The sequence below is a fragment of the Chroicocephalus ridibundus genome, chromosome 15 (assembly GCF_963924245.1).
Source record: "Chroicocephalus ridibundus chromosome 15, bChrRid1.1, whole genome shotgun sequence".
Lineage (NCBI taxonomy): Eukaryota > Metazoa > Chordata > Aves > Charadriiformes > Laridae > Chroicocephalus > Chroicocephalus ridibundus.
This window is the reverse complement of record NC_086298.1, coordinates 9,423,599-9,449,411: the sequence shown is the minus strand read 5'-3', so window position 1 is coordinate 9,449,411 and position 25,813 is coordinate 9,423,599. Positions and strand designations below refer to the sequence as shown.

At 48.4% G+C, this 25,813-nt stretch overlaps 1 protein-coding gene across 10 annotated transcripts in view; it reads left to right on the top strand.

The window, feature by feature from the left end:
• DAB2IP (DAB2 interacting protein) overlaps positions 1 to 25,813 on the top strand; it is a 202,085-nt gene that overhangs the window by 100,073 nt on the left and 76,199 nt on the right. The window contains exon 1 of one of the 10 annotated variants that reach the window (XM_063353380.1): positions 20,993 to 21,119. The exons of the other annotated variants lie outside the window; for them this stretch is intronic. The gene's annotated coding sequence lies outside the window, so the exon portion shown is untranslated. Of the gene's footprint in view, positions 1 to 20,992; positions 21,120 to 25,813 lie in introns of those variants that run through there. 10 annotated transcript variants of the gene reach the window in all.

Sequence of the window (25,813 nt, the reverse complement as noted above, 5' to 3'; positions counted from 1 at the left end):
AAAATGAAGTGATATAGAGTCAGCATTACACAGAGGAATGAGTTATAAAATAATGGGGCTAATAAGCATGTAAAATAACCTGACTGTACAAGAGTGCAGTCTATGGAACGGCAGCTGCAGCAAATATATTCAGGTTATCAGTGTGTGGCTATTTTGTGCTGAGAGGGCTTAGGTGTAATGAGAGTTACTGCATCACGGGAACTCTTGGCAATGAATAGTGACATTTTCCAATAACAACTTTTAGAAATGAAAAAAATCCTCTGTATGAATGTCGCTCTGACTGACAGCCTGGGGATCTCCTCTCTCTGCCCTCGCAACAGGTAGAGCAGATGTGGCGGCGGCGGCTTTTCCTGCGCCTCCCAGCCCACACGCCTTGAGCCCCCCCACGGAGACCTCTGCGAAGGGCACTCGGGCAGGCTGTCCCCCACTGACATTTATAAAAAGAAAAAAACCATGTAAGAGGAAGAAAAGCGTCCAGTCCACGTGTGCCCCGGGGAGATTGTCCCCTCCTGCGCGCTGGGTCGGTGGCTCTTGGAGGATTAGGCACCGGCTGCTGAGAATTGGACTGTGGTCACCAGGCTGCTGTCGGGCAACCGAGCGGTATCTCTCCATTGCCTTACTCCTACGCCACTACCTGTGGTTTGAAGGCTCATCCATAATTTCCTTGGCTAACTGCCCTGGCCTTGGTGTTCTGAAACTCAGGTTAGATTTTTTTCTCTTTTTTTTTTTTCATTAAAATGCAAAACAGGACTTGACCTAAATAATTCCACCAACCCAATCATAAATCTGAAGGTTTTGGAAGAATCAGATTCCCTTAAACATTTAAGATAATTCCACAGTCCCTGATTTCCCCCAGCCCATTTATCCTCCTTGGTTCCACATCAGCATGTGGCATTCTTGCTCCTGACTCCAATAAGTTACGGGTTAGAGCAACATGTCAGTATTTTCAGAATAGGACGAGTGCTGCATCACCTGCATCTCTGGCATTTTTATTTGCTCCTATGTGATGTATTAAAACCACAGACCTTGTCACCAACAAGCTGAAAAAGCATCATTCAACTCTGAGCAGTTTTTCTGGACGCTTTTACTTTTTTTTTCTTTCTATAAATGTCAGTGTATAAAGAATGCAGGATTAAATTTGATTTGTGCTATTGGTATTTGGTACACAAAGAGTAACACTGTTCGGTATCAGTAAAATATATTGGAGAAATTGACTCCTCTTAACTGTGTTCATCCTTATAATCGAGTTAAACATAAATAGATCTTCAAAACCCATTGTATACCTCTGCGGAGATTAGGGCAGGCCAACTGTTGGAAACAGTGATCAGTAAACTCTTACTGCAGTAAATATTGTGAGCTGGCATTGCAGCTGTTCTCCTAATCTGGCCATTGTTTACAACTACTTGTAAACCTTAAAAATTATACTCATTTTGTCTCATCTGAAAAATCTACCGAGAATTCTTCATTATTTTTTTGTTGAAAAATTATTTGCGTGCCCAATCACCTGACCAAAAAAAAATAGAAGTCAAATTCAGCAGTTTGTGAAGGTTACTTAGGATGGGCTATTTTGTCCAGTGATTTTATCTACTATTTGTACCAAAAAGTGCACTGGGAAGTGTTTTACCTCAGTCAAGTGTCCAGCTCTCTGGGGTTGTTTGTTGTGCTGTTTATGAGGTCACAGAGCTCCAATATTTCTGTGTCATGGCCCCCAGTTCATGGCAACCTCATCACAGACCTATTTTAAAGGTTCTCCATGTCGCTCCCACGGTCAGTTAGATTTTGCATTCACTGGAAAGACGTCCCAATCGAGTACATTGCTAGGAATTTTTGTCAGCAGCGGCCCCTTTTCCTGGAGCTCATCTTTGCACTGCCCTTTTCCATGATACAAGAGGTCGCGTTATTCCACATCAGGGATTTTGCAGAAAAATCAGCCTTTTTCTTAGGGTCATAAGCTGATGTCTGCCGCTGGGCGGGAACAAGCTGAGAATCTGCTCAATGCTAAATGGTGAGATTGTGTAATTATGGCTTACACAACACGCACACACACACGCAAACAAACCAGGGAGCTGGCATGTGGGACGGATGAGGAAAGTCTGTGTTGTGCAGCTTTCATCGCTACTATTCCCTGCAAAAAGAATTCCTGCTACTTAATTTAGTAACACATAGATCTGATTTTCAGTTTTCTGGAGACGGTGGGAGGAACGTGGCCGGGTTTGCACTGAGCTTTGGGAATTTTTGCTGTTGCCACTCTCCGATGACTCGGGAAGGTGGTGACTTTCCCTGAGTCCAGGCGGTGTCTTACACCCTTGCTTCTCTGCCTGCAAGGGGGTGGTTCTCCACAACAACTGGCAATTGCAGCTGGGATTTTAAATAACGTGACAATAAACCAGACGGCTCCCAGCCCCGCGCTCTGCAGACGGGCAGTGTTTTGAATCCTGCTTGAATAATCGCTGGTGCTAATTATAGAATTCGGGGAAGACGGCGGGGCTGCCGCGCAGCGTCCGAGGGGGAGCGGGGCGGCAGCGGGGGCTGCGCCGGGTGAGGGCTGCGGCTGCCGGCACAAACTCCGACGCAGCAAATCTCAGTAATTTCTCCATTGTGATTTCTGCCATTCGCTTTGTCTCTGCTTTTCTTCCCCTTTGCTGCCCTTGCACTTCCAGTAAGGGAGCTTGTAACAGCAACGTAGGAAGCGCTTGAATGGCTGGAAAATCCTTTCATAGCAAAGAAGATGTGATTGTTACTTATTTATTTTATTTTTGGTTAATACGACTGGAATACAAATGGGGCTTCGATGCCTAAGGGCCTTGCATTCTTAGAGTAATTCCTTATGACATGTGTCAGGCTCTGTTTTATTCAGGTGGGTGGTATGATATTAAACAATAAAGCAAGCTTGCATTTCTCTGCAGTTGTATTCATATGCACGCTCCCTGGCACTGGGGTGCTTGTTAGTAGACTGTCATAGCCACGCTGGCTATACCTAGCCTGAAACATTTTGCGAATACCGTGTAGGCCTTGGGAGAAATCATCTTAAATCAGTCAGATAACCTAACGCCAGAGTGTCCTCTCTGCCTTATCCTTTGTCCAGGCAAAGAAGAGGCTGCAAGAGACGTTCCTTAAGTAATGCTCTAGACGAAACGGTCGTGACTGAATGGAATATCGATTTTCTAATTGCTGTGCTGCTGTTAAATGAGTCGTTAGCAGGGAGCAGGGGGAAAGCAAACTCAAACGTGTCGCAAGCTAGCTTTGGTTTGTCCCTGCTAAACACGCCCAGGGTGTTAATGTGAGAAATTCAACAAATGGAGTAAGGTGGAATTTTTTTTTGGTATGACACGGACATAGAGAGGGCAAATGAGCCTCACCAGTGGGACAGGCTTATTCTCTCACAAAGCACAAAACAGCCTTTTGGCTTCAGATATTCACGCCACAACAAGGGAGGAAAACAAATTGCAGAGCAGTGGCACCAGCGGTGACAGTCCCCAGAGGTGGGTCAGTCGCTCTGAATCATCCCGCACGGTCTGTCGGAGCTCCCACGGGCTCTCCCGCGGAGAACGAGCTTGTCTCTTCCTCAGACACAGGCAGCAGAAAAGTATTTTTTATTTCCCTGGTAGGTGTTTGCTGCTCTGTGAGAGCAGCCAGATGGACAGTCCCGAGTTGGGACAGTCCCACGTTGTGCCAGGGGAGGTTTAGGATGGGTATAGTGATGGTTTGGTCAGAGTTAGGTTGATTGTTGGATCTGATGATTGGAAAGGTCCCTTCCAACCTAGACAATTCTATGATTCTATGATTCTATATTAGGAAAAATTTCTTCACCGAAAGGGTTGTCAAGCATTGGAACAGGCTGCCCAAGGAAGTGGTGGAATCGCCATCCCTGGAGGTGTTTAAAAGCCAGGTAGACGTGGTGCTGAGGGACATGGGTTAGTGGTGGTTTTGGCAGTGTTAGATTGATGATTGGACTTGATGATCTTAAAGGTCATTTCCAACCTCAGCAATTTTATGGTTCTATGGTTCTATGAGTTCTGCCATGGAGGAACAAGCGGCAGCTGCAGCACAGGCTCACCGTGGCCGACCTGCCCATCTCACCGCAGCACCCCGCGCCCGGCATGGCTGGTGGCCACACACCACGGGCAGGGGGGTGGACACCTAAACACCTGTGAGCTAAAAGCAGGTCCCAGACCCTCCGCCCGGGCTCTCGCCCACCGTGCAGCAGCTGCTGGATGCACCCACCATCCCGGCGGCTGCCAAGGTCGGGTCTGAATCGTGACCCTGATCCCATTTGTTCTGTGTCCTCCTAACGGTCCCCAGAAGAACCTGCCTGCGAGACACATGGACCTCGCTGGCTTTTTTAAAGCCTCTAGTCAGGCACTTTGGAAAGCAAAACGGAGCCTCTGAGGTGAGATCTTTATTGCAAAGAATCTCCTTGAGACAACAGAAATAACTATCAGCTATGCCACATCTAGCCGATAAATAATATTTCTTAATATAGTTTCAGAAAATACAGCATATGTTTATGTGTTCAACTACATCCTCTTCGCAGAAAAATAGCTTCTTTATTTTTCTGAAGATTAAAATGCCAAATCAACTAATTACTTTTCTTTGAAAACCTCCACCACATAAAACACATACTCTCTCAGTGAACTAAATTGATTTATATTCAGCCATTAATTCTTTATAGCCCATAACTTGCAGAACAACAAGGCTACTTGGGAAACATGCCCTATTAGGGGACAAATAGATTTCTGAATGAGTGGGGAATGTGTTGGTATGGAAAGCAACCGTGGGCGCATCGGAGGCTGGGGTGGCCCAGGGGCAAGGGGCAGCCCTGGGAGAGCGTCTGGAGTGGCCGCACGGATTTCCTGTAAACTACAAGGGAGTTGTCCTTGCCAAGGGAACAGCGAGAGCAAGGCACGTGTCCCATGTCACCAGCTAGGACAGCCGGTGTTACACACGTAGCAGTAAACGTGTACAGCTCGGTGGTTTTTCCCGAAGTACTGGCTGCTCTCTGGTGTTACTGCAGTCCGGGTCTATGTATATAATTCCATCAGGTGCCATGACCTTTCCTTTTGGGAGGGTTTTCCACTGGCTTAAGAATATTTGAAATCTCTCCTAATGTCTCTGTTGGTCTCATTTGCATTATCCATGGAAGACTTTTTTTTTTATTAGCATAGTTTAAAAAACTAATAAAATTACATTAGGTTTCTTCCAGTATGTGCGTCATTGACTGGAATTGAGATCTTGATAATGAGATTGGAATTCGTCTACCTCTGTTTTGGGGTAGTAATAAGACGATGATAGAATAAGCCGGGCATTAGGTACAAAACTGCTGGGTTTTGGCAATTGAATGAGATGTTATTGTAGATTGTGTCTGACAGGAGGATGGCTTGGACTATGTGTAGAGATTGAGAGCAGAACTGGAGGCTGAGAGGGTGCGGGATGCCAAGAGGGGAAGCCAAGAGCATGGAGGACCAGAGCGGTGGAGGCCCCTCTTGTGTGAGACCTGTGTGTGCCCCCGGGGTATGACGGAACCTGGGGACAGGAGGGACCTGGAGCGGCCGAGGGAGGGTCCGGGGTGGCGGCGGGTGGGATGTGAGTCCCCGCGAGTCTGTGGATGTCGGGAGAGCCCCCGTCCCTGCCCACGGCCGGCGGGTCTCAGCGTCGGGAGCCCTGGGGGCTGTGGTGCTCAAACCCGAATGGGCGCTGGACTGGGGCTTCCAGTAACAAGCGTGAGCAATCAATGTCTACATTTGAATGATGTTTCTCTCTTACTTTGGGTTTTAGGTGAGATCGCAGGCTCTGCCTGCGAGGCTGCGTTCCGTGTGTGTGTTTGTGGAAATCTTCGGTTTGTTCCCCAAAATGGGAGCCTGTCAGACGCTGAATAAATGCAGGCAGAGCTAGCAGGGAGGTGTTACAGCACAGAAAACAGAAACATAGTCTTAAACAAATTAAAAGGATGGTAATTAACTAAATGAATTTCATCCTGGAGATAATCAGATGAATACATTTAGAAGGAAAATAATCCCAATTCTCAGAAAACAGTAATTAAAATATACTCATTTTTGGGAATGGTTAACAAGCTAGATTGGAGGCAGCAAAGTGGAATAAAGCTGTAATGGATGCTCTTTGGGATGGTGTCTGACGAGGCCCTGATGTGTCATCTAAACATAGCCCCTCGACAGGATCAAACTCGGAGTTTGGGAAACATCTCTGCCTGAGTAAGTTCCTGAGAAGCTGAACGGAGCGCGGAGCAGAGCCAGGTCTGTTATCTAGGTCGGCTGAGAGATAACAGAGGATGAATTTCATAACCACGTATTTAAAGGGTGTCAACAGTGGGGAGGTGAAAGAATTTAGGGTGGATAATTGACAGATAGTCGTGGGACAAGGTGGGAAGATGCAGGCATCCAGGCATCGGGAAATCACCTCGCACGCCAATGCGTCAGTCTGGAGCAGGCTGCCCGGAGAAGCAGTGAAAGCTCTCCCGTTACTGACACGGTCCTTGAGGATGTGCTGGAGGAGTCAATCACCCAACAGGTCTCTTCTGCTTTCCATTAGCACCTGAGGATCCCAGCCAGGGTCTGAGAGCAGGGAGATTTATGGGGGAAAGGGAGGTCTGGGGGGAAGAGTGCGAGAATGTGTTGGTGCGTATTGTTTGAATGTCCTAGCCTGCGTGCAGGGTTTTGATCTCTAGCGAGCGTGAGCTGGGTGTGATGGTCTTTGGGTTCTCTGGTATAAGCCTCAGAGGTTGTCTTTCATGGGCAAAACTGGAGATGGGCCATGGCCACAAAATATTGACTTGTGTGAATACGCTGAAAGCTACAAAGTTTGAGGAGATTTTAGTCTGTCTTACAGTTGGGTCCTGGAAGAGGAAGCAGTTGGATAGAGCACAGAACTAGGGAAAAAACCAAAAAAGTATTTATTTCCCAGAGTAAGATCAGTTCTTTTCAGGATTTAGTCCATGAAACAGTTACAGTGTCCAGGCCTCATTGGGCGGCTTCTCTCTTTTGGGTTCCGGATGAGCAGATGCACCTTCTCTACCAAATATGGATAAATACTGTTTTTCTAGGAAACACCCATCTGAACTGATCATAGCGTATTGGGATTTGACATCTGTTTGCACACACAATAATTCATATTTATCTAATTTATTATTGAAACTGCCAGCGGGTGAATAGGTGGATTGATGAGAAGGATAGCGTTTGGGTATTAATTTTATTTTCTTATCTTATCAAAATATCTGCAGAGAGGGCAGATCATGCTGGAATCTCTGGCAAACAGACCTTTCTAGGATTGCCCAGGCTTCACCTGCCTGGTAAATGGACAGGGGATGGAGAATGCCCTTGAAAGGAGCTCCATCCCACAGGGCACCCGGCATGGACACGCGGAAGGGTGTCCCTGAAGGGAAGGCAATCTCTGCCGTACCCTCTCTCACTCGGATGTACTCAGTCCCATGCAAATACACTAGATTAAACAAGATGCTCCTAGGATTATTAATGAACCTGAGATCCTTGAATTGCATCTTAGGGGGTTTCTGTTGGATTAAGCCTTATGCACATCACAATGCTCTTATCTAGAATTTATCTGCATGCAATAAAATGAACAAAAGCTTAATCAGAAAGAAAATGTCAATAGAAATCACATAATTTAGCATGCAGATTTATAATCTCTAATAATTACTGTCTTTTCAAAGAGTTTATATATTTTTTACCCTCACACAAACTTCAGATGTTTCATTTTAAATTTACTTTTCTAGTCTTGCACCATCTAAATTTATGGCTTTGCCTAACAGTTCAGGCGCTTTACTGGAGCCTGTGTTCTTGCCTAACGACAGAGAATTGTTGATGTATTTATGTTTTTAAGAAGCAGATGGCTATTTCTTTCATGTTATATCGCAGGCTTGACAAGAACACAGGTTTGGGCAGCGGGGTGGGTTGGTGGCCTCTGGAGCTTGGGTTGGTGGCCTCTGGAGCTTGCATCAGTCCCACCAGCACGGGGCCTGTGCCATACAACTGCGCTGCTGTTTTTAAAACCTCTGAGCCTGGCGTGTGCTGGAGACTGCTCGTGGCCCGGACGTGTTAAAATGGGACACTTTGTCTAGCAGGTCGCCTCCTGCAATATTCAGCATTAAACCCAGAGGTTTGCTCTGGTCATTCAGGCTCTCAAGAGAAAATTGTTGGCTAGTGGAGGATCTGGGTGGTGATCCGAGATGCGGCGCAGACAGAGGAACTGGCTCTGGGGACTGAAGATGATACTGGGCATGGGAAATAAATAGTACGAGAGCCAGCTTGGAAAAGTGGGCCAGCAACTGACCCCACAGGTAGCGCTGAGTGGCAAAGCCCGCGCTTCCCATTCCTGGTCCTTTCCTCCAAGCTATCAGTCAGACAGAAGGCTGTAGAATACCAAACAGCTTAAAACATGTCAAGCTTAAAAGTAACATTTAATGAATAAGAATTCTGTGCTCTTGAAATAAATAAATAGCCCATTTCCCATCTGTATTTGCAGCGCATTGCTCCTCGCAACCTTTTGTTATAGAAATACTTTTTCAGTCTGGCATGTTTTTCCTTTCCCCGGCTAATTATGTTCAGTTTCAAGTAGATGCTCTGGATTAACAAGCGACTATCATTTAGGAAGTCAGAGTTGGGGGGGTTACAGTGTTTCATGAAACCCTTTGTGACCTTGGAATGTAGCAGACGTTTTTCTTATTATTTTTTTTAAGTTTGACTTCTTCAAAGGAAGACCTTCAGCCCTTCTCAGATTGAGCCATCTCTACATTGCAGTCATTAAAGATTCAGTAGTACCTTTTAAGTCCATGTTAGGAAATTCAAATTTTTCAATTTAGTAAAGTTGTGTCTCTTTTTCAAGTACTATCTGCTCATTTTTGAAGGTCTTCCAGGATTTCCAGTGGGTTCTCGCAGAGCAAGAGCCAGAATGTGTTGTTTTAATCTAAAAATCTCAGTGCAACAGGCCTGCACGTATTCTATGGCTGAACTGTCTACAAAGGTAAAAATGTCATGTAGGCTAAGAAGGAGCCCCTCGGGTGACCAGTGTATTTCTGCTGTGCTGCTGAAGTCTTTTTGAGCGTGGCTTCCTTATTTCTCTCTTATTTATTTCTATATTTGGGATGGGACCAGAAGCAGCAGGCTCTTCTCTCCGAGGGCTCGCAGCTTTTAAATGTTGAAGGTTGAACCTCGTAGTCGTGCTGAGCTAAACTGTGGCTTACTTTGAAATCTGCTTGGAGATCTGAACTTTGTTAAACGGCCCTTTCTCTATTTAATGTTAGGGGAGGAAAGCCTAAGCCTCTGAGTGGATTCATAGTCACACTTTAATTAATCATATTTTTACAGCACGCTGCCAGCAACTGTCAGGAGGAAGGAGATGCCTCTAATCCAAATTCAGGACAACAAAAAATAAATGCACTAGAAATATCCCCAGTCAATAAACAGCCTCATCCTCTAAGAAATCATGCCCTTCCCGCAAACCAAACTCAGAAAAACTGATGCGAAGCAGATTTCTTCCACTCAGCCCCAATCCAACAAGGTACATTTGCTGGGCGGGAGCGAGTGCCGGCAGCAGCGCGCTCCGGGGGCCTCATCTGAGCCCAAGTGGAAGTGTGGGTGGTGAAAAGGAAAACTCCTTGGCAAGGAAATAGATTTTGGTTCCAGCCTCCCCAGAGGATTGCTCTGAAGAGCAAAGGGTGGGGTTGGGAACAGGAACAGGATCTTGGAAAGATCTGACACATTTTGAAATCCCATCTCAGTAAACTAAAGAAATTCACCGGCCATTATATGCGCAGGGGTGAAAATAACCCTTTTGTTGCTGCACGTGGGGCAGTGCATTTCTCAAGAATAATACTTTCTAAAAAAACAAGGAAAATGGCCACAACGAAGCTCCAACAGCCTGAGGTTCTTAGAGAGAGACAGGGCAGAAGAGGCAGAGAAATGGCTGCAGCCGTGTTTGGGATGATGAATTTGAATATTCCGTAGTTTCAGAAGTGTCCAGGAAATGAAAAGCAACTCGCTTTCCCTCCCTGTGCTCACTGGCTTGGCACACAAGGGGGGAATATTAACTTGGTAAAAGATGATGAAGCCATTTTTCTCCCATCGACAGAGCGTGTTTGACTCGCCTTCATTTTGAGTTTGGATTTTTTTTCTGCTCTAGCTAATATCCAAGCAGCCGTTTTGGGAACAGTTTGTCACTTGTCTTTAAAAAAAAAGGAATTCCTCTTGCTGTTTATTTTCATTCTTTCCTTCTTTCTGATAATTGCGAGTCAGGGTGAGTATAAAGCAGCTGAGAAAGAGCAGGGGTTAGGAGAGAAATCTCTGTAAACGGCTGAACGCCTGTTATTCCTTTACTCCTTAAGATGTCGGTGGAGTTGGCTGGGATGCAGGGCTTCCCCGGAGCTCAGGCTGGGATGAGCTGACCCAAGAGCAGTGCAGGTAGGGTGGTGGTCAGGACTTGGCCACCGAGCCTGCGCTCAAGGGAAGATGGTTTAAATTAGCGTGGGTGGGAAGAGCTGGAGCACGTGGCCACGGCTCTTAGAGATGCAGAGGGGTGGAGGGGAGAGAATGAGACGTCTCTGGTCGGGCCAGGTTGCGAACACGCTTGAGGGATGAAGGACAGGCAGATCCAGGCAGTTTCTCTGGGACCGGCAGCTCTCCTGTGCCACCGGCTGGTGACACCACCTGCCTGTCTCACCCGCTATTAACAGTGGGAGAGGAGAGGAACTTTTGGGATGGACAACACTGTGTAGTGAACAAAAGGGAGAAAGAACGGGGAGGACTGGCTCTGGATCTAGCCAGGCAGAGAGGGAGGAGAGAACTGGTTCGTAGGTGACTGTGCGAAGAGGGACGTTACCGTTGTCAGTGCTCGTAACTCTTCTGCGACTAAGCACGAGTTATCTCTCTCCAGGGCCTTCACCAGTGCTAAAACCCAATTAAACCATGTTAAAAGAAACCTCCCAAGAGCTGACAGTGAAAATATATTGACCTCCTCTGGCAAATGTTGGTGCTGTCATCGTAATGCAGAGCTTTTATTTCTGTTCTGTGGGGGTGCCCGGTGCCACTGCCGGGGCCGGGGCTTTGCTTTGCCCACCCAGAGGGACCTGGCGGACGCTGCCCTTCCTTGCAGGCTCCTCTCTCCTTTCTGCCTGTCCCCGGGGCCCTGCAAGGCTGGTGTTCCCCAGAGCTTGTCCCATTGAGACTTTTCCTTTCATGCCTGTAACTGCTACTGGCCTCTCGATGTGCTCCAAAAAATCCGAGATAGGTTTTTTCTCCCTCTTTCTAAATGGTTTCATTTATTATTTATTAATGACATCCAGAGAACACCGTAGTGACGGATTCTGTTATGATGACTGCAGTAAAACTCTGCGCTTATACTAACTTACTGGGAAGATGATACATTCGTTAGATAGACTCTGGGGTTAATGATGGGTAGTTTTCGTCGTCCTTGTCGTATGGGGATATATTTTTATGAACTTAAAAAAACCCGACTTGGCAGGGATTAGACTGGGAATAACATGCAAAAATCAGGCATTTCTGAGCTCTCCTGGGGAAATCACTGTAGAGTTTGGTCACATACATCCCTTGGCCTTTCTCTGAGCCTGCAACACTGAGGGAAGGTTACCACTGATCATGTGGCTTCTGTGGCTACTGGTCCTCATAGCTGGGCCCCTAGTTTAACTCTTACAGCCACGGTCCAGCATCCCCCACAGAGCCTGACCCCACTGCCTGACCTGACAAAGCGCCGTCATCTCCTTGCTGTCACCATCACGCCACAGGGCCCCTCTCAGCCCTTCCTGAGCACCCCGAGCATTGAGGAAAGCGGTGACGGGTGATGGGCTGACACAGGAGAAGGCACAGGTCTGCTCGGAGAAAACATATACTGGCGTTTTCCCTTTGTACCCCCTCGCGGTCTGTTGCTGCTGCTGCTGCTTTTGCACAGAAACTCAAGTGCCCCTGATCCCTCCCAGCTGCTGAGCCCTTTTCCAGTAAACAGCTTCTGGTATTCCCAGGGTGAGGGACCGTGCCCGTCGCGACAGCACAGCAGCTGACGGCACAGCTCAGCCAGGGAACTCAAGCTACGTCCGTGCCTTTTGCGGTCTGTGCCTCTACCCCTCGAGTCGGTGGGAGCTTTGCCGTTGACTTCAGGAGGGTCAAGCTGGAGGCACCGATGTCCCCGTGACCCAGGAGCCCTGTCACGGCTCGGATGCAGCCAGGGCTGCGCTTGTTCAGCTTTCCAGAACCCGGCCTGATTCACGTCAATGCTAACAATGTCCCTCATTTTCATAAAATCATATTTTATAACTTTGACATGCTTTGAGTTTTCACTAGTCAAAAGCCATGGCTTTATTTATTTCCTTCCTTCTATTTTTTCCCTTTTTGGGTAAAGAAAGAGTTGAAAAATGTCTTGAAATTAGGTCGTTGAATAGGTAGGGACAGAAAAAGCATGCGATATTTTCAATTAAAATAGCAAACCCAATTTTTTAAGACTTTTTTTCACCTAATTTTGGAGGTAAACAGCCTAATCTCTCTGACATAGTGAAATATGCATAGAGATGTTTTGAAACTTTTGGTTACTATTATTATTGTTTCTTTAGTTGTTGCAATGGTGTGGTAACAACAGTGTCAAACTAAAAGCCTGCTACGCGTTTTCTCACCCAAAGAATAGTTTTCTTCTGTGAATGGTACATAAGTTATATTTAACTCCGAGAGAACAATGCGCTGAAAGACAATACGGATGACGTTCCCTGGTGAGAACATTTGTACAACGCAGGGAATTTGAAACCGGTGGGGTCCTCCTGTGGGGCCGGTCTGTACCAGCCCCGAACCGCCCCGGCCTCCGCGGCAGAGGTGAGACATTTCTGCTCCGGAGGCTGGAACCAGGGAGCGAACACACATCTCCAAAGCCTTTTGAGCCTGGGGAGCAGGCGGGCGGGCAGGGGAGAGGGGCGGCCCTTTCGAAGGAGGAGCTGGTGGCATCTCCCTGTGGCTGCCAGGGCTCCAGGCAGCAGGACTCTCGCCTCTCAGCATTTAGAAAACGGTGTTTGATCTGATCCAGTTGTCCCTATTTGCCTTTTCCTGTGAAGCGCTAGTTTAATGAGTTCAGAAACATCTGTAAACTTCAAAATTTCAAGTAGAATTTGAAAACAGTGCCTTGACTTTCAGGTATATGGATACATGTGAAAGATCCATGGGACCCTTAGAGTATTTCCTTGTTTTTAAATTAACTCTGGCTTGTATAAAAGTAAAGATTTTTTTGTGTGTTTTATTTTTGGGATAAGGATGGTTTTAGTTTGGGGGTTTTTGTAATCTTTTAAGCTATTTGCCAGTATCAGTTATGTTTTTTAATTAGTCTCCTTGTCTGAGGACTTCTTCCCATCAAATGAAGCTCATTTCCGCGCTGGCAGTGTCAGTTCCCATTAGAAATACGGAGTCTGGCACTTCTCGTGTTCACTTCAGCAGCTTGAGTTTGCAGTATTGAGGAGTGCAGCGTCCTGATGCTGGAAGGGACTGCAGGGAGCAGAAACAACTGTTTTTAAAAGTGTTGCCTCTCCAGGTTTGTTGGGAGCAGATAACCTCACCCCTGTGCAGAGGGCTCAGATGTGGCCACAGATGTGGTGGATCTGCCCAGGGGATGGGAGGAGGGTCGGCAATGGGTGGCCGCGGGCTTCGAGCCCCGCAGGGGGCTTGTCCTGGCTCTCCGCACCGGCACCACTCTCAGCCTCGCGCCTTTTGAGGCATTTGCCTGTTTGTTTCCCCAGAGCTGCTGGAGCACATTCCCCACCGTAGCTCAGGGCAGTCTTTATTGAGTTTTATGAAAAAGTTGGACAGATAGTAACAAAAACGTGGCCAGGGTGCCAAGTCAGGCAGCACTCTGCGATATCTGCACCACTTCCCTGCTTCATATTTTTTCAGTTTTCTACAAGTAAGTTGTCTCCGCTCCCAACCAGATGTCCTTTTCCTTGCGCTTTTACTTGGGGCCAGAAAATTCTTCCTAGGGTTAAGTGAAACTTTGCAGTTCTTCACCATGGAAACCAAACTAGTTAATAGTGTTTGCTTCCCTCAAAGTCCAGATGCTCTGTTTGCACATGAGAAAACACGGCCTTGATTTTTTGGGAAAGCTGCACCCTGTTCTCTTTCGCCTCTTTCCATCGTGGCCAAGGCAGAAAGGGGGCCGGTAGCGCGGAGGGTGGCCAAACAGCCAGCAGCGTTGTTAGGGAGTACCCGGGACTGTACCGCATTCAACACTATATGGCGCCAAGTTATTGATCTCACTTCTGTGCGTAGAACCTCCTCGCAGCACGCCCAAACAACCCGACCGTGCCTACGGTAAGATACACAACAGGGAAATCCTCCCCGATAGTGCTTCTGGTCATTAGTTTCTTTGGGGCCTCCAATGTCATTGTAGCCGAGCTATTCGTTTGTGACACCACAACTGACCAAACCCCTGTCTCCTGTAACCCGGGCTCGCGGCCGGGGCAGGTTGGCTGCTGCCTGTCTGCAGCATCCTCTCTTCTGAAGGCCCAAAGGCGAGCGGGACTCTGTACCAACTCTGTCTGCACAGTACGGTGTGCTCCACCTCGCTGCCTTCTGCCTGCTTAACAAATTGCACTAATTGTCCAGTTAAACACACTTGGGAACTGGGATACGCCGTGCGCAGGGGAAAACTGCAGCCACCATCTGTGTGTCTGCGTGCCCCTCTGCTTCAAGAAGCTGTCAGGGGAGTCTGCTTTGAATAATTCAGACTCTGAGCTGCAATTTGTAAGATAAAGGAAAATAAAAAGTGCCTGTAGCTGTCTGCAGCGGCGGCAACTTGTTCTACCACAGTTCAGTATCCAGCAGTCGCCATTAGGAGTGAGTGGGGCAGTGGGAGCGCTCCGTGCCGATGCCAGCTGTGTGCCGGGTCCCTGTAGCACTGTCACTGTCAGCACTCTGCACCCAGACGCTCTGGTGGGACCCTCGGCGCTGCCCGGGTGTTCCACCGAGTTCAGGGTTTTCCCCCATTGCTTCCCTCCATCCACCCGTGGCATTCCACAGGTGAGCTCCTGCCGGGAGCCGCTGTGGGAATGCCAAAGTGTGGCAGGTCTGAGCTAAGCTCATTTGTGGTTCCTCTCTAGTTAAACTAATTAAACTGGTGTAATTTTACCAACTTGCACACCGTGCTGTGTAACCAAACCAGCGTGATGGAAGAGTAGACAGAGAGAAGGAAGATCTGATGATTTTTCTTCAAAGTCAAGACCGAGGGACTGCAGTGGAGAATCTACCCCGCCACTTCTTTTCCTTCGTTTCAACCTGTGGATACCCGTCACAATATTTCTCTGAGCAGTATTTCACTTCATTAGTTTGTATTGTTAACCGCGAAAAGTCCTGTCAGTTTTTATCTATTGTTTCCTGCCAAGTGCTTTAAACAATCAGAGCTAAATTATACAGCGATTTCCTTAAGCAGCCAAGTGGCAGTCCGCTGATAGTCATTCAGTTGCACAAGATTAAAATAGATAAGTCGCAAGATAAACAGCGGGTTGAGGAGTTCCTCCCGTGTGCGTTAGCCGGAGGATGGTCCCTCGTTGCCCTCCCCAGGACATCCCTTGCTGTGTCTGGCTGCTGCTGGGTGTCCCCTCCCTCCCTCCGCCCCGCGGTGCCGGGGTCCCCACAGCCCTGCCCGAAACGCAGGTCACTGCGCAACGGGATGGAGTTTTTCCAGCGTTGGTTGACTTGCTGTGCCTCGATTCACTAAGGACCGTGAGACGTTCCAGTCTGTTCCTAGGGTAAAGCCACGAGGCAGAAACAGGCTTCAGGGCTGCTGAGCCGTTCCCATCAGGAGCGGGAATTTTCTGTGGGGAGACAAAGATTGGTTGCCCATCTCAACTGAAGGGGTACGAGAAAGCCATTAGCCTTGATTCCCCTCTTCAGGAAGACATTAAGCTTGTGCCTAAGTGTTTTGCTAAATAGAGGAGACCTTATTGCAAGAAACTTTAAAGGCACATTTTACAGCTCGAACCTACCTCTCAAATGAGGCTTGCTGACAGAAATAAAGGGAACAACAGGCTGATGCGTGCAGAGTTGTCTCATGATATTTTAAAACATAAGGTCATCATTTACAAACTTGGCTCCTTCAAGTTAGGCATGCAAATGCTTAGGTAGCTACATAAATAAGTGGCCTACTTTTCTGGGATGCTGAATCCATTAAAATCAATGGAAGTTTTGCATCTCTGAATAAAAATGTCACTTATTTTGCCAGCTAATTTTAGGTACCCAAATACAGAAACTTTGATCTAAAAAAAAAAAGATTTTTTAAAACGCTGCTGAATTTTTGCCACGCTTCTGGAACCCCAAGCTCCATGGCACAAGGCTAAGGGCTGGCATTCCAGGGAATTCAAAGGAGAGCTGGACTCAGCCCTGCAAGAAGAACTTGTCTGAATGACGGGAGCACAGGAGAAGGATGGACGTCATCTGTGGAGCGCAAAGTACGCATGAAACTGTCCACTCTGGGTCCGCAGCCCAGGCTGGGGGGAAAGTGAAAGTACCGAGCAAAACAAGAAGTCAAAGCATGCTGTAAAAATCTCTCCAGGGGATCAGTAGTTCCTGTAAAGGCATTTTGGAAGTCGTTGGTCGAGCCAGATAAAATCTCTGTATATTGTCCCTCGCAAATTTGCCAGGTCATGACTTGTTTTCTTGCTCGATCTGAACAGTGCTGGTAACGTCCGTGTGGTCTCAGTAAAACGCAGTGAGAGATTTGTCACATGCTTTAGTCTTCAATTTTATAGCACTAAATATAAAAACAACCCGAGAGAGGCAAGTGTCCTTTTGTCCTGTGAGGTCATTGATTTTCATTGCCTGTTTCTGCTCTGCCTGGTACCTGGGTGGGCCTCTGTTTTGTTCTGCGGAACGTGAGTCTGAAAGTCTACATCGAGGACTTTTCTTCTAATGCATTCTCTCTCCTGAAACTGAGAGCTTTTCTGTTCAGCGCTCGTGTCTCGCACTTGATCCCCAGGTTCGTGCTGCCGCTCTGATCATGTCATCGATACCCCGTCTGAAGGCTCTCAGGCTGCCCAGCTTGTCTGGCATCACGTTCAAGTTGCTGTTCCCCTTCCCTTTCCAGCCTCAACATATTTTCCACAGCGCGCATCTTGAGCTCCTGGGCAGCATTCAGTCTTCTGCCTTATCGTTTTCTTTATTTCCTTACCTGCCTCTGGGGTTTCTGTCATCTTTGTGCCTTTTTGTCTGACAATGCCTATATTTAGAGACCGTAGCCTGTCCCTTCCACTCACAGCACTCTCCGTTTCCCGAGCATCAGTCCTTCCCCTGCCCCTGCTCCAGTCCTCCCTGCATCACCGTTCCTCCCCTCTAGGCTTCTACGCTGGATCTCCTTCACACGCCTGACTCTGTCCTGGGGAGTGTTGTTCCTTTTCGCGTCACCTGATTTCCAGTCCGATCCAGCAGTCTTGTCTTTTCCTGCTTGCAGAACACCCGCTGTGCGGAGTGAAGGCCATTAACACCGTGTCGCAGTGTACTCGTCTGCTCCTGCACAAAACATTTTCCGCTGGTGAGACGCTCCACTGATGTCAGCAGTAAAAGTTTTCAGCAAATTCTTAATTTACTAAGCACTTCCAGATTAAGGAAGAACCTGGGATGGCTTACATACACAAAATATTCAAAGGCCAGAGGGACCGCGCAAAAAAGTATTCATTTGAATACAATTATTTTCCAAGAGAACAAAAAAAAACCTGCTTTTTTTTTTTTAAACTGGGTCGACACTACATCTGCAGCACTCAGCCGTTTTACATACGACACGATCACCCACTCTGTTTATCTTTAGGCAATATGCTCTTGCAAACTGCCAATTAATTGCATATTTGGTGCCTGCTCTCTCCCAGCATCCTGGATAAACACGGCGAAGCCAATCCGCGGGAGCTGCTCTTGGCTGCGAGGGGAAGGAAATCTGTCATTGTCTCAGCCTTGTTATCTGCAACCAAGGCAGACTTTTAGCAGCGTTCTGCTTGTAAACACCCTCTTTAGACACCTTCCGATTTCCATAGACGGCGTGTCAGCCATTGTCTGCTGCGCTACCTGAGGATTTTTCAATAATTGCTTTCCAAAACATTAGATGCAGATTGTCCTTGATAAAAGGCAGGGGCCATCAACGCTAGAGAAATATGGTAAGCAAAGTCCTTAAAATGAAAAGATAAAGCTGAGTCCAAGCAAGTGTAAGAGAAAAAAGGGGGGACGGGCTCTCAGGACTCAGTCCATAGTTTGCTTTGCTCGGAGGGTCCTTCCTCTAGGTTTTAGCTGGGTGGTTGTTGTTTGGGTTTGGGGTTCAGGTCCGGTTGTGTCACGGCCTTTCCAGCAAGGTCCAGTCTGTTGATGTTAGCCCAGGGGGACCTTCTCCTCCACTCTCAGTATTTCCTACTCCGTGCAGGAGTCATATGTTATTGAAATCTATATCTGGACAAAACAATAAACCACAGGAAATAATCTCCCTTGCATGCGGGGTTTTCTGACTGGCCACATTCTTCCTTTCCGTCTCTGATTTCTGGGACTACTGAAATCCCAAAAGAATGCACCGCAGAGATGATCCTGCGTCGGGTTTGGATGTCCCTAGCTACAGCCTGGCAGGTCTTCTCTCTTTATTTCTCTCATGCTCCAAACCTCAGTGACTTCAAAAGAGGCTCAGCTGAATCTGCAGTGGCTATGGAGAGCCGGGACAAAATCTTCTCCTGGGGCAATCCTCAAGAGGATTTTAAACTGCCATCTTGACAGTGAGTTATTGTAAATTAACTGTTGCTTCCAGGCGAGGAATGATGAATGGTCTGAAATGAAGAGATAAGCGTGCACATGGATACATTCTCCCAGGCTCTCATGGACCTTCTGTGTTACCAGCAGCTGGGAACAGTTCCTGAGACAGGGAATATTCGATGCTGGGTCTATTTTCGTACGTCCGTGTATATAGAGAATCAATGAGTGGCATTAGTTTGAACTTACACCAGTGTAATATAGAAGAAAAGCAAGCTCCTTGTGTCTTGGAACAATAAAACGAAGCATATTTGGGGTTTTTTTGTTTGCTTAGCTGTTCTTTTTTACCAGTCTCAGCTTAGACTGCCCGTGTTTTAATTGTCGTTTAATATTCACCTACTAGTGGTGCCCTAAGGCCATAAGTTGAGTCCTGACGTGGCTGTCTGCAACTTTGATAGCACAGCCCACCCGAAATCGGTGTGAGCAAGGGCGGGATCCCAGGAGACAGGAGCTTGCAGGTCCCCGCGCCGGCTGCTTCGTGGTCAAATCCTGCTCCTGCTAAACCACTGCGAACGTAACCGCTGGGCTGCCGTGGGAGTGGGGTTTGGCCTGCAGACACCAAACGTCTGCTTCATCACGGGTATTGCCAAAAAGGGTTTCGTTCTTGTCCCTCATTTTTGGCTATAGCACGATTTCTGCTGCAAGAACAGCTGAGTTTGGGGGAAAAGGGATCCAGAGCGGAGGGAGTGGGTGCCCGCGCGTCCTGAGAGCCAGCTCTGCAAATCGCACGTGGGAGATCAGAAAGATGCTTGTTTGCGCTGGAGTGATAGTGAAATAGGTATTGTGATAATCCACAAATCGCAGGCAAGCTGTTAGCCTACTGGGACACGGAACAGAGATGGAATAGAAACCGGCCTCGCCATTCCGCCCTTCCACTTACTTCTCTCAACAAAAACATGGCCAGCAGAACAGCAAGCCCGTGCTCGGCGCTCTCCTGAATCACGATGAGCCCGGGCTCACAGCAGGTGCTCTCAGTTCCCTTTCTCATTAACCCAGGGAATGGTACATCAGCTGAAACGGATAATCTGACCGTCCCCACTGTTCGTGGGCATCACCAGAGCAGCGAATCCAAACCCTTGCTGTCATTCAGGAGCAAAAACCCCGGCCTCCGGGAGGATGTCTTTCGGGACAGAGGGGCGGCACAGGGAGCTGTGGGAACTTGAACAAAATATTCAGGGTGGTTTTTTGTCTTTTATTTCTGTAATGCGCCAGAATTTTCTCATTGAGAAGGTGAAGTTAAATCGGTTGGATTGAGGCTGTTTACCAGGTCATGTGGAGTATTGTAATAGTGAAATACAGCGAGATGAGACACATAAATTGCTGTCAGGGACTAGAGTTTATTACCACGCTGGGGATGGCTAATAGTGAAAGCTTAGATTTCAAGAGGATTTGAGGAGAATGTCCATTAATTCCTTTATGCCTGATTGTGGGCGTGTTCCTGAATGCCTGGACTGTTTTATACTTTAGAATGTGAACTGTAAATACCAATAGAAGGAGGCTGCAAGCTAAGCTGATGGCATTTTATAGTTTCAGCTTTAAAGATTAACTGCCTTCAGGAAGTAATAAAGATGAGAGCTGCCCGATGCCGATGCAAGTGGCTATGAAAGCATGGCGACATTGCAGTGACAGGCAGCCAGGAGGGTTCGGGAACGTGCGCTCCTCCAGCAGCATCCAGTTCTTCGGTCGTGTGGGCCGGCAGGGACGGGGAATACATAGCGTTTGGGAAGTGGTGAGAGCTTCTTACTGAATAAATGAAGATGAAATCTTAAAATTAATCAGAGGTGCAGCCTGCGCTTCTGTGCAGAGGCTCTCACTTCTTACCTGTATGTTTGCTGTACTGCGCTAATTATGTACGAGAAAGAAAAATGCTGGATGAGGTTTAATTAGGAAGGAGCTGCTTTGTCATGTACGCGGGGAGTGCGGTGCAGCTTCTTCAGCCTGGACCCCCGCCAGTACCTGCCTGAGACCCTCGGCAGCGGGACGGGGCTGGGAGCAGATGCCTCTCCTCCAAAGCAGCTCCAAAGCAGCCAGCCTCAAGGAAGGGTTTGAATTACAAAGGAAGGGAAGGGGCTGAGCTTCCCTCCCTCCCCCCCCACCTCCCTTCACAAAGGGCAATAGTCAGTTTACTTTAATAACCCCGCTATCAGCTGCAGAGGAAGTCTGGCAGTCCCGCAGGCAGTGGAGGAGCCAGCGAGACCCTAACGCCAAACAGAGCCGAGCCGGCCGGCCGCGGCAGCCAGGAGATGGACTCGCACCGCTCTCTGAGGAGCTGACTTTCCTGGGCACCTCAGAATTGTTTTTTCCATCCTGATCTTATTTTTCTGTCCCGCGGAGGCTTGGGTAAGTGTCTGGTAGTTTTCCACTTACCTTTCTTTTCAGTGGTTCACTAGGATTTGCCAACTTACAATGGAACGGCAATGACAAAGTGTTTCCTGCACCTTCCTGCGCTTGCTCTGGAAGTGGATGATGCAGATTTGAAAAGCTGGACCTTTAAAATCCTTTGAATTCCTATGCTGCTTCTTTAAAAAGGGCCAGGTTGCAGATACGGAAAAAACAGACTTTCCAGCGCCTTGTTTCAGCTGGTGGGGGCTGCTGGGGCTCCGGCGCCTTGCAGTGTGTTGGATTTTCAAATGCCGGATTGCTCTGAGCAGAGATCTCCCGAGGTCCGGCAGTGGGTTCAGCGGTGCAGATGTTTGGGCTCTTTCCTGTGAAATCAGCCCGGGGGGTCGAGGCAGCTGCGCCGCCAGCCAACCTCTGCATTCAATCATCCGCCGCGAAAAGGCGCGCTCAGCGCTTCCTCTGGGCGTTCGCCGGGAGAGAAGGAAAGATGCAGGAATCAAGTGGTAAAATGGTTTGCTCCAAAGGTGTTTACTCAAGGCCCGGATCCTCTTGCAAAAGGGCTCCGGTGATTTGGGAGCACAGAGCACAGGCAAGCGATTCCCTGGCATCCGCGGGGAGCGGAGCGTGCGGAGCAGCTGCTGCATTAATTCTGCATACAGAATTAATAGATTTTTCAAAGCGACTGTAAAAGAGCTGTGTGATTGTAAAAAGAGAATCGGCCGTGGAGTGGGCAGGGTGTGTTTGCAAGCAGTCCCGGGTGCGTGTAGGCGGCTGTGGACGTGGGGAGAGTGCAGCGGCGCTAACTTTAAAGGGAGATGTACTAAAACTTATGTAATGGATGAAACTGAATGTCCTTTCCTGACGTCCCTGCTGTGAACCTGAAAAGACTAACCCTGAAACGATTTTTAAAGCTGCCTTTGTTAGTCATCCTTTATGCAATTTGTTTCTTTTCACGTTTCATTTTGAGTAAAAGGAGATAGGCTGGTTTCACTCCCCTCTCCACTCCTCCTCTATTGTTAGTCTCTCCCAGCTTCCCGTACAATTGTCCAGCTCCGCTCTTTTCAGAGCCCAGCGGAAAAGGATATTGTTGGAAAGGAAAGAAAGAAAGAAAGAATTTCAAATTAAAGTCTGGCAAGCATTTGCGTCCTCATTAAGCATCAGACACACTTCCTCCCTCCCATCTCTTTTTCCCCAAAAGTAGCAGGGTGACCAGCGTTGCTCGCAATATCTTCAACAGTGGCGGAATCCCTCTTAGCCATTCGCTATTCAATAAATGCAGCAAATAACAATCGCAGTTTGAAAATGAAGCATATTTATAATAATATGTACAACTAGGAACACCTGAATATAACGAAAGCGGTGAATTCTTACGTTGAGACAAGCCTCGTTCAGCCCCGTGAGCCGCAGACAGCTGACGAGCTGCCCCAGCAGCGACGCCGAGCATCTGCCCCGGCCGCGGCCAGGGACCGTGGCTTGTCGGAAGGGCGTAAGGAAAGGAATGTGCAGTGAGGGAGAAAAGGTCAAGGCTGCATCTGTATTTGTTCTCATTAAATCACAGCGTAATGTAGCAAATGGTAATTAATGGCCATGTTAATGTTCAGAGGTAAACTGATAGGACTCTCCTCGCTTCCTTTCAATTCCCAGCCATCATTTCAGTCGTTTTCCTTTGAGGAGCGCAGATGAAGCAGGGTTGGGGCTGGGTGGTCTTTGGGGAGACCCAGGCAGGAGGACACGTGCCCTCGTGGCATGTTTGTGCCGCGCCACGCCGCGCTGCCGCGGCTGGCCTCCTGGCACCATCCTTCATCCCACGGCGCAGCAATTAGCGGGAGGTGTCCCTGGGCATGGCTGCGGTGCCCGGGAGAAGAGGGCTGCCGCGGGGTTTGTACAAATAACGTAGGCTCTTGTGAGGCTAAGCCGCCTCCCGTGGCCTCGTTAGTGACAATATTAGAATGGGGAGATGTGAATGGAGCAGGTGGAAAAGCAGCGTTTAGACAAAGGGGAGCCGCAGTTCAGCAGGAGACGCGGCTGTTTTCTCCAGTGAACCCCCATGCGTGGTGCTCCCTTCGCTCCCAGTCCATCCTGCAGCCCTCTGCCTTCCCGGTGTTCGTCACAGAGACTTGCCAGGGTTTTGCAGCCCCAGGGTACTTGGGAAAATAGTGAGTGGGATGAGAAAGCACTCATTTTGTGAGCTTCCTTCGGCTGGAAGTGACAGGAATAACACCTTTTCTTATTTAAAAGCCTCCCTCAGCTCCAGTGGGTATTGTACAGAAACACCCCCCTTCTTTGCTTCTCTTTGACTTTCACCATTTCAGAGACCTGCAATTTGATGACAGATTTAATAATACAAGATACAATTGTCAGTTGTGTTGAGAAGAGCTATTGTAAGAACTTGGAGTTGTATCACCTGGGATAGCAAAACGTAAAGGCACTGATTTGTTCAGTCCCAATTTTAGGTGCCTGAGACCCAATTTTTAAGACTTGTTGGGCTTTGGTGTCTGCTGGAGTTGTGTTAAGTGCTGGGCCTAAACTGCCAGTTACTCCAGGCAGTGACTGTGTTGCATATACAGGTTTTTTCATTTTTTGCAACTGAAAACTTGTTCCAAGAGGTTCTCCCTTCCCCCAGCACTGGTTCCTTCTTCCACTTCTTCACTGTATAACAATTTTCTGTCTTTTTTTAAACAGACATAATTTCTCTTTCCTCATGCTATCCCCTCTACAGTGGTAATACCGGTGCCTGTTAATGGGAAGGGATAACGGGCCCCAGCTGGGGGACATTTTGTTCACCGTGTGTCCCAGCAGTAGCGAGTGGGGCTGCGGGGGTCAGGGGTCTGGGTAGGACCTTGCTGGTGGCACTGGAGATGCTCTGCCTTTGCTGTGACAATTGCGGTGCGAGGTGGCAGCCTCTGCCCTGCCGCGGTGGGAGGGTCCCGCACACCCCATTTCCCAGTCAAGAGCAGGATGCAGACTGGGCTGCAGCCAGTAGATTTACAGCAAAGACAAGAAAAACAAGAACTGGACTGATAAAATGATAAAAAGGCTTTAACAAAGCCTCTAAGCAGTTTGTCATATCCTGCAATGGGATTGTCCGATGTACTGGACGGGAACGTTCTCAAAGGGGTTGTGCAACGTGGTCCATGTGCTGGTGCCATCCCCTGGGAGAGAGCAGAAAGCTCCCGCAGAGAGAGTCAAATCAGGCTTTCCACGGGCAGGACTGATCGTCACCGTGTGGGACATTGCCTGATGTTTAATGTCCCAACGGTGCATTTCACATCTCCCAGGCCCCCTGTTAGTGCTCCTTGCTCCTCGATTGCTCTTTCTCCCCCTGCGACTCAGAGAATGGGCAGCTGCGCATTTTAGCAAACTTTCCTGCTGGGATCTGGGAAAGGTGGTCAGCGTCTAGGGAGAAGTGACATGAAGAGAGTGGATGAAATCGTAAGGAGAGAAGTCAATGCCTGATGAGCCTGTGGTCCAAGGGCATTAAATTCCATAGACCATGCCAAGAGAGAAGTGTCAGAGATGCCTCCTGTGTGGGACCAGGACTCTGCCAGCCAGCGTACAGAGCAGATACTTAACTGTGCTAACAGGGGTCCTTGGTTCTGTGCCTGGAGTGCCGCAGGCTTGGCCTCGCAGAGCTCCTCAGGGTGTCGTCACTGAAATTGCAGTTTCTTTCGGGATCCAAGTGACGGGGCAGAATGAAGAGTGCTCCGAGTATCGCCCGTGGCAGCCCTTCTGCAGGGCCGCAGCTTGCAGCCCATTGCCGAGAGGGAGCCGCTGTGCGGGGTGAGCGGTGTCACCTCCCTGCTGTGTCTGTGCGTCCATATGTGTGCCGAGCCTCTGTGTGTCCGGAGGCAGTTGGATCCTGAGCCCATGTCCTTGATAAATCAGGGTCATCCCCAGTCAGATGGCATCGATGGCTCAGGCTGCTCGCGCTTCCCTGGCCGCCCCCAGGTAGCTGGCCAGGACACCTGCAGCACAAGCCAGCCTCTTCCAGCATGGCCCCTCGGCCAGGGCGACGTCAATAAAAATGAGAATTTATGAGCTCTGTCATGTACAGCAAGCAAAGCATCGTGCAACAAATTAATCACTGATTGCAGCGCAGTGCTGACTGGGAGCTTTCTGCTTCTCTCTTGGCATCGGTGCAAGGTTGTTAGTTAAAAAACAAGTTTGATAAAGAGACCCTTGACTCCCGGCACGTCTGTCTCCTCTGTTGCCTGTTCACCAAACACGAGGCACTGTTAGCCCAAAAGGTGCTTTTCACTCTTCAGGTTGCTCCAGCTTTTAGTCACCAGGATGTGACAGCACTAACAGTTCTCTGCGCTTGTCTGCTGCTTCCTAGGCAGTAAGTTTGGGATCACATAATGATCTGCCTTCCAGTCTGGGCTGGGAGGAGCTGGACACTGCTGGTCTACTGGAGGCTTAAACTGCGCAGGAGCCCCCCTTTAGGCTTCAGCAAGAGGTTGATGGGGACCAAAAGGCCTTTGCCTCAAGCTCTGTTTCTTCATTTCCATGTTTAAGCAGAGTGGCTCAGCTCTGGTTTAAAGCACTCCCAAGTACTTTAAAGGGGCTATGTCACAGCAAAATGAGTTACAAATGGCTCTTTGCTCCTGCGTGTGGCCTATAAAAACTGGTGGCGTTGTCAAGTCAGGTGACGTCCTCTTCCCTGAGCTCCAGGTAGCACCCCCTGGCCTTCCGCA